At 43.2% G+C, this 16,210-nt stretch overlaps 18 pseudogenes; all 18 read right to left on the minus strand.

Annotated features, from left to right (window-relative positions):
• Positions 1-19: 19 nt before the first annotated feature.
• Positions 20-138, minus strand: LOC149583255 (5S ribosomal RNA; annotated as a pseudogene).
• A 134-nt stretch (positions 139-272) lies between these two features.
• Positions 273-393, minus strand: LOC149583256 (5S ribosomal RNA; annotated as a pseudogene).
• A 122-nt stretch (positions 394-515) lies between these two features.
• LOC149583257 (5S ribosomal RNA) lies at positions 516-618 on the minus strand (annotated as a pseudogene).
• A 5,438-nt stretch (positions 619-6,056) lies between these two features.
• Positions 6,057-6,175, minus strand: LOC149583258 (5S ribosomal RNA; annotated as a pseudogene).
• A 122-nt stretch (positions 6,176-6,297) lies between these two features.
• On the minus strand, positions 6,298-6,400 carry LOC149583259 (5S ribosomal RNA; annotated as a pseudogene).
• Positions 6,401-6,537: 137 nt separating this feature from the next.
• On the minus strand, positions 6,538-6,656 carry LOC149583260 (5S ribosomal RNA; annotated as a pseudogene).
• A 361-nt stretch (positions 6,657-7,017) lies between these two features.
• LOC149583261 (5S ribosomal RNA) lies at positions 7,018-7,136 on the minus strand (annotated as a pseudogene).
• Positions 7,137-7,497: 361 nt separating this feature from the next.
• LOC149583262 (5S ribosomal RNA) lies at positions 7,498-7,616 on the minus strand (annotated as a pseudogene).
• A 3,827-nt stretch (positions 7,617-11,443) lies between these two features.
• On the minus strand, positions 11,444-11,562 carry LOC149583263 (5S ribosomal RNA; annotated as a pseudogene).
• Positions 11,563-11,923: 361 nt separating this feature from the next.
• Positions 11,924-12,042, minus strand: LOC149583264 (5S ribosomal RNA; annotated as a pseudogene).
• Positions 12,043-12,403: 361 nt separating this feature from the next.
• Positions 12,404-12,522, minus strand: LOC149583265 (5S ribosomal RNA; annotated as a pseudogene).
• A 361-nt stretch (positions 12,523-12,883) lies between these two features.
• Positions 12,884-13,002, minus strand: LOC149583266 (5S ribosomal RNA; annotated as a pseudogene).
• Positions 13,003-13,363: 361 nt separating this feature from the next.
• Positions 13,364-13,482, minus strand: LOC149583267 (5S ribosomal RNA; annotated as a pseudogene).
• A 361-nt stretch (positions 13,483-13,843) lies between these two features.
• On the minus strand, positions 13,844-13,962 carry LOC149583268 (5S ribosomal RNA; annotated as a pseudogene).
• Positions 13,963-14,323: 361 nt separating this feature from the next.
• Positions 14,324-14,442, minus strand: LOC149583269 (5S ribosomal RNA; annotated as a pseudogene).
• A 362-nt stretch (positions 14,443-14,804) lies between these two features.
• Positions 14,805-14,923, minus strand: LOC149583270 (5S ribosomal RNA; annotated as a pseudogene).
• Positions 14,924-15,284: 361 nt separating this feature from the next.
• Positions 15,285-15,403, minus strand: LOC149583271 (5S ribosomal RNA; annotated as a pseudogene).
• A 362-nt stretch (positions 15,404-15,765) lies between these two features.
• On the minus strand, positions 15,766-15,884 carry LOC149583272 (5S ribosomal RNA; annotated as a pseudogene).
• Between the last annotated feature and the right edge of the window lie 326 nt (positions 15,885-16,210).

Here is a 16,210-nt window from a genome sequence, read left to right on the forward strand (position 1 = left end):
GAGGAAAAAAAAGTGAAAAAGCCAACGGCACGCAGTGTTCCTAAGTGGTCTCCCTCCCAAGTAATGACTGCGCTCGACGCTGCTTAACTTCGGTTATCGGACGTGAACCGGTGTTTTCAGCGTGATATGGCCGTTGCCGAGAGTGCTAGTTAATAATTCGAATTTAAATTAAGTGAGACAAATTAACCATCATTTTAAAACAATAACAAAAAGAAAACGTGTTTGCTTTTTTCATATCTATTGGAATTTAAAAGAGGAAAAAAAAGTGAAAAAGCCAACAGCACGCAGTGTTCCTAAGTGGGGTCTCCCTCCCAAGTAGCGACTGCGCTCGACGCTGCTTAACTTCGGTTATCGGACGAGAACCGGTGTATTCAGCGTGATATGGCCGTTGCCGAGAGTGCTAGTTAATAATTTAAATTTAATTAACTTTCATCTTTATAAAACAATAACAAAAAGAAGATATGTTTGCTTTTTTCATATCTGGTGGAATTTGAAAGAGGAAACAAAAGTGAAAAAGCCAACGGCACGCAGTATTCCCAAGTACTGTATGCGCTCGACGCTGCTTAACTTCGGTGATCGGACGTGAACCGGTGTTTTCAGCGTGATATGGCCGTTGCCGAGAGTGCTAGTTAATAATTCGAATTTAAATTAAGTGAGACAAATTAACCTTCATCATTTTAAAACAATAACAAAAAGAAAACCTGTTTGCTTTTTATTATTATTATTATTGTTGATGAGGCGGGGCTCACGCCCTAGCACCGATGCCAAAGGCATATTGTGCAACCTCATAATCAGGCCTTGAATAGGCCCGTAGCCGCAGCGTAGCGAAGAATTCGCTCCACCGTAAAGGAGGAGACCCGCGAGGGCTCCACAGTGTGTGAATCAAAATGTTCTAGTCTAAGCGAGGCGAAGAAGTCGCACTCGCAAATTACGTGAGCGGATGTTTCTTCCTTCTCCTGGCACGACCTGCAGAGGGGGTCGTCAGCAAGACCCATCAGATGGAGGTGCCTATTTAGCCGACAGTGTCCGGTCAGAAGACCGGTGGCCAGCCTAATATCCCATCTGCTGAGCGAAATTAGGTCTCTAGCACGAGACCTGCAGGGACCATTGACTAACTGTTTTGTCTGTCTCTGGCCATCCATGTCATGCCAGAGCTGGTTTTGTATGACAGTCATCCTGTCATGCAGGCTCCGTTTGACATGCCCGTAGGGGATGGGGACGGCCGGCTCCGGCCCCAAGAGCTTGGCCTCCGCGCCCCTTTTCGCAAATCTATCGGCTTGCTCATTGCCATAATAACCGCTATGCCCTGGCACCCAGTACAACAGAACCCTGTTGCAGGACGCCAGTTGCGCTAGCAGATCAAGGCAGCTACGCACCAGTTGAGAGGTAATCTGACACTGGTCCAGCGCATTCAGGGCGGCCTGACTGTCAGAATAGATCCTCACAGTCCGTCCGTTATACCCTTTCTTAATGCAGTAGTCTGCGCAATAACAGATCGCGGCAATTTCCGCTTGGAACACACTAGCAAAGGTGCCCAGGCAAGCAGAAAAACCGACCCTTGTAGTTTGGCAGTAATAGCCGGCGCCAGCGCCGGAATCAGTCTTGGAACCATCGGTGAACCAAATAGTTTCACCCCCAGTGCCAAGAGGCAGCAGGTTAGTCCACTCGGCCCGACTGGGAAAGTGGATGCTGAATGGCTTAGTGAAATCAAAGCTGGTAACGGTTTTGTCAGAGCACATCGTTAACGACGGCTCAAGTGCAGCGTACTCCCGAAAGAGCTTCGTATGGCTGTAATCCCAAAGTCTTGGAACCCAACAGCCATTAATGTGGAGCCTGTAGGCCCCCATGACAGCCTCCTCCTCAATGAAAAGATGAAGAGGTAGCATGTCAAGAAGCACCTCCAGGGAAGCAGTTGGGGTCGATCTCATGGCCCCTGTAACACCAATGCAGGCAAGCCTTTGAAGCTTGCGCAGGGCAGCCTGCACCGTCTTCAGCCGGACCCTTGTCCACCAGACAAGTGCCCCGTAAGATAGTATGGGTCTGATGATCCCAGTATAGAGCCAGTGTACAGCCTTGGGGTTGAGGCCCCAAGTCTGGCCGACTGAGCTCCTGGTCCTCCAGAAAAGCATCTTGGCCTTCTTGATACACCGATCAAGATGCGGCTTCCATGTGAGTCTGCAGTCAAAGGTCACCCCCAGGTATTTCACCTCGGAGGACTTTGTCAGGACCTGGCCAAAGAAGGAGATATCATTGAACAGATCCTTAGTATTCTTCCTCGTAAACGGAACAAGGACAGTTTTATCAGGATTAACGGAAAGGTTAACCGCCTGACACCATTGCTCCACGCTAGAGAGAGCAGATCTCATAAGTGTGGTGACAGTATCCGGGAACTTCCCGGTAAAGACTATTGCTACATCGTCCGCATACCCGAAGCAGCTACAGCGCCCAGCACCCCCGAGTCTCTCCAAGAGTTCGTCCACCACCAGGGACCACAACAGGGGGGAGAGCACTCCACCCTGAGGGCAGCCCCGGCTGGTAGTCACCCCTAGAGAGTCCCCAAGGAGGGACGCCGACACCTCGCGGTCGGTAAGCATGGACTTGATCCAGCGGCCAAGAGTGTCGCTGATGCCAAATCTCTTAACAGCTTCAGTAATAACCGAGCTAGAGACCTTGTCAAAGGCCCCCTCAATATCGAGGAAGACGGCCAGTGAAATTTCCTGAAACTCGAATGCCCTGTCCAGGCAATTCGTGAGGCCGTGAAGGGCCGTCTCAGTTGATTTACCTTTTTGGTAAGCAAATTGTGAAGAAGAGAGAGGAGTTACCGAAAGTACCTCGTCTCTAATGTACCTGTCCACCAGCTTCTCCAGGATTTTGAGGAAGAAGGAGGTCAGGCATATGGGCCTAAATGCCTTCGCCTCGAGGTAGGAAACCTTCCCGGGCTTGGGAATAAAGATGACCCTAGATCGCTTCCAATCACAAGGTATGTGACCGAGAGCAATGCAAAGTCTATAGATTTTGCATAACGGAGAGGCGATGTGGTCTAAGCCCTCCTGCAAAAGCCGAGGGAAGACCCCATCGGGTCCCGGAGACTTGTAGGGCTCAAAACAGTTGACAGCCCAACGAAGCTTGGGAATCGTAACAACCTGCCTGGCTACAAGCCAGTCCTCTCTCTTCGCCCTGTGCAGAACAGGGTATAGAGAGTCAGGGTTTGTTGGATTGATTGGAGTGGAGTCAGGGAAGTGGACCTCCAGCATATGCTTGAGAGTCTCAGCCCCAGACTTAGTGTACACACCCTCCTGCAACTTAATAGTGTTAAGACGATGTGTGTTGTCGTGCGCTAGGATCTTCATGACCCTAGCCGTGGCAGGGACATTGGAGACTTGCTCACAGAAGGTCCGCCAAGAGTCCTTCTTAGCAGCTCTAATGGCCCTGTTGTAGGTATTAAGGGACTGCCTGTATCCAGTCCAGTCTCCCGTGCGCTTGGCTTTGTTGAAGAGCCTGCGCGTGTATTTCCGAAGCCGGCTGAGATCCGCATTCCACCAAGGGACAAGCCTCGAGCGGTTAACGGTCTTGAGTGGGCAGTTCCGGTGAAACGACTCAATGATAGAGCTCTCTAAGTCACCAGCAGCCCTATCAAGTTCGTAAGGTGAAGTGAGTTTAGGGGTGTGACCATCTCCGTAGCGTAGGATAAGGTCTTCCTTATAGCCGGTCCAATTGGTCCGTTTTGGATTGCGTACCTCCGTCCCCGCCGGGACAGAGGTAGTCGCGACAGTAAAGCAGATGTGCCTATGATCCGACAGAGACGGCTCAGTAGACACATGCCAGTTAGACACGGAAGACGCGAGGTTTTCCGTGGCTAGCGTGAGGTCAATGACCTCCCTTCTATTAGAAGTAACAAATGTGGGTTCATTGTTTTGATTAAGAATATGGAGTTTACAACCAACTAAATATTCTAGTAAATCATCACCTCTCCTGTTGCAGTCAGAACTGCCCCACGTGATGTGATGAGCGTTGGCGTCGCAGCCAATGATTAGTTTGTCCCCTCTCCTTTCACATTGATCGACCAAATTGATCACCTCAATTGTCGGGAGAGAGTCCGCGTCGTGGGCAAAGTAAGCAGAGGCGGCCGTGATAGTCAACTTGGCATTCCCAGTGGCCAGGACTAGCTTCACGGCCGCCGTGTCCTGGGACGTGTACAGCGGTAGAGAGATACAGCAAAGATCCCTCCGAACCAGAATACACGCCCTAGGTCTAGCAGCAGTATGGTCATAAAATAGTGACCCTGCCGCGTCAAGACCGAGGATTTTGCCATGGCATATCCACGGTTCTTGTATGAGGGCCAGATCAAGACCCTCTATAGCAAACCTCCTGCAGAGTACCGCAGAGGCCGCCTTACTATGGTGCAGATTGATTTGAATCGCACGTAGCGTCCCCATGGTCCTTAAGAGAGGGGTTCAGAAGGGACCTAGCTACACCTCATCAGTCCCGAGAGGGCCAGTGGCACCTCCCCCCCTGACAGGCAAGCTCCCAGTCCCAAGATCCTCCCCCTCACCAGGACCACTAGAACGCTCATCGGCTGAACCCCGAAGGGTCCCATCCGATTCTTCCAGTAGGGTGGACTCATCCATGGAAGAACAAACTTCCGAATGAGCCCCCCCTCCCCCTCTGTGCCTAGAGCGACGCCAGAGAGCTCCACAGCGAGATCCCCCATCTCGCTATTCCCACCCCCTGCCGCAGACTCGGCTACAGTGGTTTTAGTGGCTTCCGTGTTCTGAAGGAGTTTGAAGAAACCCTTGTCCACTCCAGTGTAGCCCACGAAGCCAGCATTCTTAATGGCGTCCAGCGAGGAGCCATCAACGGACAGTACCCAGTATCGCACTGCCCTGTCCACGTATGTCCGAATGCACTTCCAGTATTCGTTAGCAAAGCCATCGTTAAGGGCCTTTAGGCGCCGGAACAGCACCGCCGGCTCTTTAGTGATCTGGTCTCTGGTGCGGAACATTACCTTAAACGGCTTAGGGAGTTCGCTAGCCCTCATTACTGAGAGCACCGCATCCCCCACCACCGAGTCGGCTATGTTTTCCTTCAACCATTGACCAGTGAACGTATCCTCACAGGAGTATACCAGGGCCCCGGCCGTCAGGCTAAAATTCGCAAGGCGCGGTAGACGGCTCCCCGAAGGTATCCCATCCAGCGCCCCTAGAATCGCCTTCTGAATCGTCCTCCTCCGTGATGGCCGCCTTCGGATAGCCTTTTTTAACAATGGCCATCTTCTCGGCGCTGGCAACGGCACTATAGGACTTAGCCTTTTTAGCCGCCGCCTGCGAGGTACTGGGCGAGGGAGTCGAATCCTCCGTTCTAGGCCTCTTCAAATGGGTGTCACGTGTCGCCGCACCCCCAGCGGGGGTGGAGACCGTTCCAGACCCAGATTTGGCCTTTTCCCGAGCAATCTGTCGTTTACGGCGACGTTGCACGGTGCGTTTCGAAGCCTGACCAGTCACACGCACCGATAAATCGGCACGAGTATCGCTGGATACAGGCCCTAGCTAGTGGTATCAGTGTGGGTTCTGCCCTGAGCAGACCCCTGCACCGTAGGTTTAGTAGTTTTGGAGTTGTTTTTGTTTGACGTTTCCATAAGAATCCCACGAGTAAGGGGGCAAGTAAACGGTCACCACCCGGTAGTCCCCCACCCGGGTGGAAGGCTAGATACAACGGGGTGTCGCCTGGTGCCCCGAGGGGACCGTTAGCGATACCGCAGTTTTACTTCCCCGGTACCATGCAGCCCTCGGCACGATGCCTCAACACCTTGGCTTGGGAAGGACGCGTATCCGCTCAGCCCACACATCGCAGTGGTTACCAGCTCTCACCACCGAGGAGGTGTGATACATCGCATTGATGAGGACCCAAGCTAGCGTGTGTGAAGTTAAGAACGCGAGCGGGAAGCCAAAGCAAGGGGGGGAAAGAGAACACCCCATCTAGCTTGCGTCCCCAACTTCGAGAGCCTGTTTGCTTTTTACATATCTATTAAAATTTAAAAGAGGAAAAAAAAGTGAAAACGCCAACGGCACGCAGTGTTCCTAAGTGGTCTCCCTCCCAAGTAATGACTGCGCTCGACGCTGCTTAACTTCGGTTATCGGACGAGAACCGGTGTATTCAGCGTGATATGGCCGTTGCCGAGAATGCTAGTTAATAATTTGAATTTAATTAACTTTCATCTTTATAAAACAATAACAAAAAGAAGATATGTTTGCTTTTTTCATATCTGGTGGAATTTGAAAGAGGAAACAAAAGTGAAAAAGCCAACGGCACGCAGTATTCCCAAGTACTGTATGCTCTCGACGCTGCTTAACTTCGGTGATCGGACGTGAACCGGTGTTTTCAGCGTGATATGGCCGTTGCCGAGAGTGCTAGTTAATAATTCGAATTTAAATTAAGTGAGACAAATTAACCTTCATCATTTTAAAACAATAACAAAAAGAAAACCTGTTTGCTTTTTACATATCTATTAAAATTTAAAAGAGGAAAAAAAAGTGAAAAAGCCAACGGCACGCAGTGTTCCTAAGTGGTCTCCCTCCCAAGTAATGACTGCGCTCGACGCTGCTTAACTTCGGTTATCGGACGAGAACCGGTGTATTCAGCGTGATATGGCCGTTGCCGAGAATGCTAGTTAATAATTTGAATTTAATTAACTTTCATCTTTATAAAACAATAACAAAAAGAAGATATGTTTGCTTTTTTCATATCTGGTGGAATTTGAAAGAGGAAACAAAAGTGAAAAAGCCAACGGCACGCAGTATTCCCAAGTACTGTATGCGCTCGACGCTGCTTAACTTCGGTGATCGGACGTGAACGGTGTTTTCAGCGTGATATGGCCGTTGCCGAGAGTGCTAGTTAATAATTCGAATTTAAATTAAGTGAGACAAATTAATCTTCATCATTTTAAAACAATAACAAAAAGAAAACGTGTTTGCTTTTTTCATATCTATTAAAATTTAAAAGAGGAAAAAAAAGTGAAAAAGCCAACGGCACGCAGTGTTCCTAAGTGGTCTCCCTCCCAAGTAATGACTGCGCTCGACGCTGCTTAACTTCGGTTCTGGGACGAGAATCGGTGTATTCAGCGTGATATGGCCGTTGCCGAGAGTGCTAGTTAATAATTTGAATTTAATTAACTTTCATCTTTATAAAACAATAACAAAAAGAAGATATGTTTGCTTTTTTCATATCTGGTGGAATTTGAAAGAGGAAACAAAAGTGAAAAAGCAAACGGCACGCAGTATTCCCAAGTACTGACTGCGCTCGACGCTGCTAACGTCGGCGATCGGACGAGAACCGGTGTTCTCAGCGTGATATGGCCGTTGCCGAGAGTGCTAGATAATAATTCGAATTTAAATTAAGTGAGACAAATTAACCTTCATCTTTTTAAAACAATAACAAAAAGAAAACATGTTTGCTTTTTTCATATCTATTAAAATTTAAAAGAGGAAAAAAAATTGAAAAAGCCAACGGCACGCAGTGTTCCTAAGTGGTCTCCCTCCCAAGTAATGACTGCGCTCGACGCTGCTTAACTTCGGTTATCGGACGAGAACCGGTGTATTCAGCGTGATATGGCCGTTGCCGAGAATGCTAGTTAATAATTTGAATTTAATTAACTTTCTTCTTTATAAAACAATAACAAAAAGAAGATATGTTTGCTTTTTACCTCTCCGAGTGACGTATGTCACGGAGAGGTTCTAATTTCGACGTGTCTGTGTGTCTGTCTGTCTGTGTGTGTGTGTGTCTGTCTGTGTGTCTGTCTGTCCGTTGTTACACCCACGTGACCGCGTTCGCAGTTTGCAAATCGGAGCAAACGTGTATTCAATTTCCAGACTGCATTTACAGTCCCGGAAATTGTATTCCACTTACAGGCTATTACTCCATTGCCTGTCTAACAACTCTGTTCATTTGTCCACCCCACATGGACACCAATCTGAACTTACTAACTTTTAAACACCACCATCTTCTAGTCTTTCGCCCATTCCACATCGACACCAGTTTGTACTTACTGGCTTCTAAACACCACCACCTTCTCGTCTTTGTCCATTCCACATGGACACCAGTCTGTACACCTGGCTTCTAACACCACCATCTTCTGGTCTTTGTTTTTGTCCATCCCACATGGACACCAGTCTGTACACCTAGCTTCTAACACCACCATCTTCTGGTCTTTGTTTTTGTCCATCCCACATGGACACCAGTCTGTACACCTGGCTTCTAACACCACTATCTTCTGGTCTTTGTTTTTGTCCACCCCACATGGACACCAGGCTTCTAACACCACCATCTTCTGGTCTTTGTTTTTGTCCATCCCACATGGACACCAGTCTGTACACCTGGCTTCTAACACCACCATCTTCTGGTCTTTGTTTTTGTCCATCCCACATGGACACCAGTCTGTACACCTGGCTTCTAACACCACCATCTTCTGGTCTTTGTTTTTGTCCATCCCACATGGACACCAGTCTGTACACCTGGCTTCTAACACCACCATCTTCTGGTCTTTGTTTTTGTCCATCCCACATGGACACCAGTGTGTACACCTGGCTTCTAACACCACCATCATCCTTAAGGTTAAGACATACGCGGCGATCGGCTAGGGTTACGAGAAACGTCTAGCCTTCCAATGGAGGGGTCTTCCTCCAAGGTTCACGCAATTGCGATGTTCTTATCTACAGCTGCGATTCGAATCCTTTATATACTACTTATTTGAGTAAGTCGAAACAACAGTCATATCCTTCAATTCAAACGTCAATATTAGTCAAGTCTCTCAAGGTTGTTTAATTATTCTTTTTTAAAACGATGTAACGCTCAATAAGGCGAACAACTAACGAAGAAAATATTACATATTAATTATATTTATTTTAATATTTAAGATAATCTCTTTTCTCAATTCAAAATTAATACGGAAAGAGTTAAAAAGCAGTCTATTTTTTGTCTGTGTGTGTCCGTCCGTTATCACACTAGTATAGTGCGCCGAGTTAGCGGTTCGCTTTGTTTTGATGTGTTAAGAAATCCTACAGAACCTTAATATTCACTTTTTCCATAATATAAAGTGAATATGTGGAAATCTTTTTCGTAATTACGATGCATTTAGTACATTTTTAGCTTTAAAGCTCTGTTTCATTTTGATATTCCAAGGATGTTTTTTAATATTATTATTTGAAATGGCTGTTTATATATTACTTAAGCTATACTACATCTGTATATAGAATAATCCTTGGTTTAGGTATTTCAAGACGAAAGCTATGGCCTCGATTTTGTCGGGTAAATCAAGATTGATCCGCAATAGGCTTAGTGAACTAAAGAGTAAATAATTGAGACCTGAGGTGGAGTAAACTCTGGGTTTTGATTATCGTGTCTGTAATGAAGGGACATTAACGGTTCAGAGTGAACCGAAAGTTAAATACACGTTTAAATAATCAAATTTAGATTTTATAATAGAAGAAAGCATCATGGTAGCAATTAGATCAGTGAAAGGGCTAATCGTTATCGGATCATAGATTTGAAGTTTTCATTCTTGTTTCAAAGTTAATATAGAACGAGTATTGATACTGTTAGTTATTTAAAACAGAATTGTATATTTGATTTGCGATAAATGATAAAATGAAGTTTCAAGTGTGTGACTCTCTGAAATACGGTAGGGGGTAGAGACCATCTACTGGTCTTTGTTTTTGTCCATCCCACATGGACACCAGTCTGCACACCTGGCTTCTACTCCATCGTCATCGTTGGGTTTAAGACATTCGCGGCGATCAGCTAGGGTTACGAGAAACGTCTAGCCTCCCTAGGGTGGGTTGTCCACGATAGGTTTTCGCAATTGCGGTTGTTCTTGCTTTTAGCTGTAGTTCGACACCCTTATATACTACCTATTTGATTAAGACGAAGCAACCGGCGTATGCTTCATTTCAAACGCCAATATTAGTCAAGTCTCTCAAGAATGTTTAATTGTTCTTTTTTAAAACGATGTAACGTTTAATAAGGCGAATAACTAACGAAGAAAATGTTAAATATTAATTATATTTATTTTAATATTTAAGATAATCTTGTTTCTCAATTCAAAATTAATACTGAAAGAGTTAAAAAGCAGTCTATGTTTTTGTCTGTGTGTGTCCGTCCGTTGTTACAGTAGTGCGCTGCGTTAGAAGTTCGTTTTGTTTTGATGTGTAAAGGAATCCTACAGAACCATAATATTCCCTTTATCCTTAATATAAAGTGAATATGTGGAAATATTTTTCGTAATTATGATGTATTTAGTACTTTTGTAGCTTTAAAGCTCTATTTCATTTTGATATTCCAAAGATTTTTTTTAATATTATTATTTAAAATGGATGTTTATATATTACTTAAGCTATACTACATCTGTTTATAGCATAATCCTTTCTAAAGTGAATACAAGCACAACGCTACTATGTTGGTCAAATGAACTTTTATTTGTCAATAGGCCTAGTGAACCAAAAAGTAAACGCTTGGGTGTGGTTTTCGTTTCTGTAATGGAGAGACATTAACGGTTCAGAGTGAGCCGAAAGTTAAATACACTTTTAAATAATTAGGCTTAGATTATATAATCATGGTGGAAATCTGGGCCGCGTTCAGCAGAGCCCAGCGCTGTGAGCAGTGTCCTACATAACGGGATTTGGTTTTTGAATTTTGACGTCACGGTGCTTAGCGCTGAGCTAGCGCGGTCTTCAAAGGAAATAGTCGGCTCTTTGGATAACGTGACGTAAAACGCATAGTTCTCAGCTTGGCGAAAAAACCATGGAGGAATTAATACAAATAGCTCTATGGGACTGTAACAATTTAATTGGCGTGAAACCAGTTGATCACGCGAGAATTTTAAGAGATATGTTAGTTTCTAATTTTAATTATAAAAGTTGTTATCTATCTCTATAAATATGTTATGATACAATTTTTGTTAAGCCTTGGTACCTTGCACGCTTTAAATCGGATGATTTTAATGTGTACAAGTATATCATTATTGGATGTAAAATGTCGTCTGATTTACTGTATATTTGCTATGCTTTGTATACTGCTTTAATATTTCATAAACATTTCCATATCTGGGTAAATAAGTTTGTAAGTAGTCGTCTTGACTCGGAGAGGTAATATTTTGGTTTTCCCAACTTGTTTCATATCTGGTGGAATTTAAAAGAGGAAACAAAAGTGAGAAAGCAAACGGCACGCAGTATTCCCAAGTACTGTATGCGCTCGACGCTGCTTTACTTCGGTGATCGGACGTGAACCGGTGTTTTCAGCGTGATATGGCCGTTGCCGAGAGTGCTAGTTAATAATTTGAATTTAAATAAAGTGAGACAAATTAATCTTCATCATTTTAAAACAATAACAAAAAGAAAACGTGTTTGCTTTTTTCATATCTATTAAAATTTAAAAGAGGAAAAAAAAGTGAAAAAGCCAACGGCACGCAGTGTTCCTAAGTGGTCTCCCTCCCAAGTAATGACTGCGCTCGACGCTGCTTAACTTCGGTTCTGGGACGAGAATCGGTGTATTCAGCGTGATATGGCCGTTGCCGAGAGTGCTAGTTAATAATTTGAATTTAATTAACTTTCATCTTTATAAAACAATAACAAAAAGAAGATATGTTTGCTTTTTTCATATCTGGTGGAATTTGAAAGAGGAAACAAAAGTGAAAAAGCCAACGGCACGCAGTATTCCCAAGTACTGTATGCGCTCGACGCTGCTTAACTTCGGTGATCGGACGTGAACGGTGTTTTCAGCGTGATATGGCCGTTGCCGAGAGTGCTAGTTAATAATTCGAATTTAAATTAAGTGAGACAAATTAATCTTCATCATTTTAAAACAATAACAAAAAGAAAACGTGTTTGCTTTTTTCATATCTATTAAAATTTAAAAGAGGAAAAAAAAGTGAAAAAGCCAACGGCACGCAGTGTTCCTAAGTGGTCTCCCTCCCAAGTAATGACTGCGCTCGACGCTGCTTAACTTCGGTTCTGGGACGAGAATCGGTGTATTCAGCGTGATATGGCCGTTGCCGAGAGTGCTAGTTAATAATTTGAATTTAATTAAATTTCATCTTTATAAAACAATAACAAAAAGAAGATATGTTTGCTTTTTTCATATCTGGTGGAATTTGAAAGAGGAAACAAAAGTGAAAAAGCAAACGGCACGCAGTATTCCCAAGTACTGACTGCGCTCGACGCTGCTAACGTCGGCGATCGGACGAGAACCGGTGTTCTCAGCGTGATATGGCCGTTGCCGAGAGTGCTAGATAATAATTCGAATTTAAATTAAGTGAGACAAATTAACCTTCATCTTTTTAAAACAATAACAAAAAGAAAACATGTTTGCTTTTTTCATATCTATTAAAATTTAAAAGAGGAAAAAAAAGTGAAAAAGCCAACGGCACGCAGTGTTCCTAAGTGGTCTCCCTCCCAAGTAATGACTGCGCTCGACGCTGCTTAACTTCGGTTATCGGACGAGAACCGGTGTATTCAGCGTGATATGGCCGTTGCCGAGAATGCTAGTTAATAATTTGAATTTAATTAACTTTCATCTTTATAAAACAATAACAAAAAGAAGATATGTTTGCTTTTTTCATATCTGGTGGAATTTGAAAGAGGAAACAAAAGTGAAAAAGCCAACGGCACGCAGTATTCCCAAGTACTGTATGCGCTCGACGCTGCTTAACTTCGGTGATCGGACGTGAACGGTGTTTTCAGCGTGATATGGCCGTTGCCGAGAGTGCTAGTTAATAATTCGAATTTAAATTAAGTGAGACAAATTAATCTTCATCATTTTAAAACAATAACAAAAAGAAAACGTGTTTGCTTTTTTCATATCTATTAAAATTTAAAAGAGGAAAAAAAAGTGAAAAAGCCAACGGCACGCAGTGTTCCTAAGTGGTCTCCCTCCCAAGTAATGACTGCGCTCGACGCTGCTTAACTTCGGTTCTGGGACGAGAATCGGTGTATTCAGCGTGATATGGCCGTTGCCGAGAGTGCTAGTTAATAATTTGAATTTAATTAACTTTCATCTTTATAAAACAATAACAAAAAGAAGATATGTTTGCTTTTTTCATATCTGGTGGAATTTGAAAGAGGAAACAAAAGTGAAAAAGCAAACGGCACGCAGTATTCCCAAGTACTGACTGCGCTCGACGCTGCTAACGTCGGCGATCGGACGATAACCGGTGTTCTCAGCGTGATATGGCCGTTGCCGAGAGTGCTAGATAATAATTCGAATTTAAATTAAGTGAGACAAATTAACCTTCATCTTTTTAAAACAATAACAAAAAGAAAACATGTTTGCTTTTTTCATATCTATTAAAATTTAAAAGAGGAAAAAAAAGTGAAAAAGCCAACGGCACGCAGTGTTCCTAAGTGGTCTCCCTCCCAAGTAATGACTGCGCTCGACGCTGCTTAACTTCGGTTATCGGACGAGAACCGGTGTATTCAGCGTGATATGGCCGTTGCCGAGAATGCTAGTTAATAATTTGAATTTAATTAACTTTCATCTTTATAAAACAATAACAAAAAGAAGATATGTTTGCTTTTTTCATATCTGGTGGAATTTGAAAGAGGAAACAAAAGTGAAAAAGCCAACGGCACGCAGTATTCCCAAGTACTGTATGCGCTCGACGCTGCTTAACTTCGGTGATCGGACGTGAACGGTGTTTTCAGCGTGATATGGCCGTTGCCGAGAGTGCTAGTTAATAATTCGAATTTAAATTAAGTGAGACAAATTAATCTTCATCATTTTAAAACAATAACAAAAAGAAAACGTGTTTGCTTTTTTCATATCTATTAAAATTTAAAAGAGGAAAAAAAAGTGAAAAAGCCAACGGCACGCAGTGTTCCTAAGTGGTCTCCCTCCCAAGTAATGACTGCGCTCGACGCTGCTTAACTTCGGTTCTGGGACGAGAATCGGTGTATTCAGCGTGATATGGCCGTTGCCGAGAGTGCTAGTTAATAATTTGAATTTAATTAACTTTCATCTTTATAAAACAATAACAAAAAGAAGATATGTTTGCTTTTTTCATATCTGGTGGAATTTGAAAGAGGAAACAAAAGTGAAAAAGCAAACGGCACGCAGTATTCCCAAGTACTGACTGCGCTCGACGCTGCTAACGTCGGCGATCGGACGAGAACCGGTGTTCTCAGCGTGATATGGCCGTTGCCGAGAGTGCTAGATAATAATTCGAATTTAAATTAAGTGAGACAAATTAACCTTCATCTTTTTAAAACAATAACAAAAAGAAAACATGTTTGCTTTTTTCATATCTATTAAAATTTAAAAGAGGAAAAAAAATTGAAAAAGCCAACGGCACGCAGTGTTCCTAAGTGGTCTCCCTCCCAAGTAATGACTGCGCTCGACGCTGCTTAACTTCGGTTATCGGACGAGAACCGGTGTATTCAGCGTGATATGGCCGTTGCCGAGAATGCTAGTTAATAATTTGAATTTAATTAACTTTCTTCTTTATAAAACAATAACAAAAAGAAGATATGTTTGCTTTTTTCATATCTGGTGGAATTTAAAAGAGGAAACAAAAGTGAGAAAGCAAACGGCACGCAGTATTCCCAAGTACTGTATGCGCTCGACGCTGCTTTACTTCGGTGATCGGACGTGAACCGGTGTTTTCAGCGTGATATGGCCGTTGCCGAGAGTGCTAGTTAATAATTTGAATTTAAATAAAGTGAGACAAATTAACCTTCATCATTTTAAAACAATAACAAAAAGAAAACGTGTTTGCTTTTTTCATATCTATTAAAATTTAAAAGAGGAAAAAAAAGTGAAAAAGCCAACGGCACGCAGTGTTCCTAAGTGGTCTCCCTCCCAAGTAATGACTGCGCTCGACGCTGCTTAACTTCGGTTCTGGGACGAGAATCGGTGTATTCAGCGTGATATGGCCGTTGCCGAGAGTGCTAGTTAATAATTTGAATTTAATTAACTTTCATCTTTATAAAACAATAACAAAAAGAAGATATGTTTGCTTTTTTCATATCTGGTGGAATTTGAAAGAGGAAACAAAAGTGAAAAAGCAAACGGCACGCAGTATTCCCAAGTACTGACTGCGCTCGACGCTGCTAACGTCGGCGATCGGACGAGAACCGGTGTTCTCAGCGTGATATGGCCGTTGCCGAGAGTGCTAGATAATAATTCGAATTTAAATTAAGTGAGACAAATTAACCTTCATCTTTTTAAAACAATAACAAAAAGAAAACATGTTTGCTTTTTTCATATCTATTAAAATTTAAAAGAGGAAAAAAAAGTGAAAAAGCCAACAGCACGCAGTGTTCCTAAGTGGTCTCCCTCCCAAGTAATGACTGCGCTCGACGCTGCTTAACTTCGGTTATCGGACGAGAACCGGTGTATTCAGCGTGATATGGCCGTTGCCGAGAATGCTAGTTAATAATTTGAATTTAATTAACTTTCTTCTTTATAAAACAATAACAAAAAGAAGATATGTTTGCTTTTTTCATATCTGGTGGAATTTAAAAGAGGAAACAAAAGTGAGAAAGCAAACGGCACGCAGTATTCCCAAGTACTGTATGCGCTCGACGCTGCTTTACTTCGGTGATCGGACGTGAACCGGTGTTTTCAGCGTGATATGGCCGTTGCCGAGAGTGCTAGTTAATAATTCGAATTTAAATTAAGTGAGACAAATTAACCTTCATCATTTTAAAACAATAACAAAAAGAAAACCTGTTTGCTTTTTACATATCTATTAAAATTTAAAAGAGGAAAAGAAAGTGAAAAAGCCAACGGCACGCAGTGTTCCTAAGTGGTCTCCCTCCCAAGTAATGACTGCGCTCGACGCTGCTTAACTTCGGTTATCGGACGAGAACCGGTGTATTCAGCGTGATATGGCCGTTGCCGAGAATGCTAGTTAATAATTTGAATTTAATTAACTTTCATCTTTATAAAACAATAACAAAAAGAAGATATGTTTGCTTTTTTCATATCTGGTGGAATTTGAAAGAGGAAACAAAAGTGAAAAAGCAAACGGCACGCAGTATTCCCAAGTACTGACTGCGCTCGACGCTGCTAACGTCGGCGATCGGACGAGAACCGGTGTTCTCAGCGTGATATGGCCGTTGCCGAGAGTGCTAGATAATAATTCGAATTTAAATTAAGTGAGACAAATTAACCTTCATCTTTTTAAAACAATAACAAAAAGAAAACATGTTTGCTTTTTTCATAT

This window comes from Phalangium opilio, unplaced genomic scaffold (assembly GCF_054372755.1).
Source record: "Phalangium opilio isolate 3A_F unplaced genomic scaffold, DU_Popi_V2 ptg001421l_1, whole genome shotgun sequence".
Taxonomy (NCBI): domain Eukaryota; kingdom Metazoa; phylum Arthropoda; class Arachnida; order Opiliones; family Phalangiidae; genus Phalangium; species Phalangium opilio.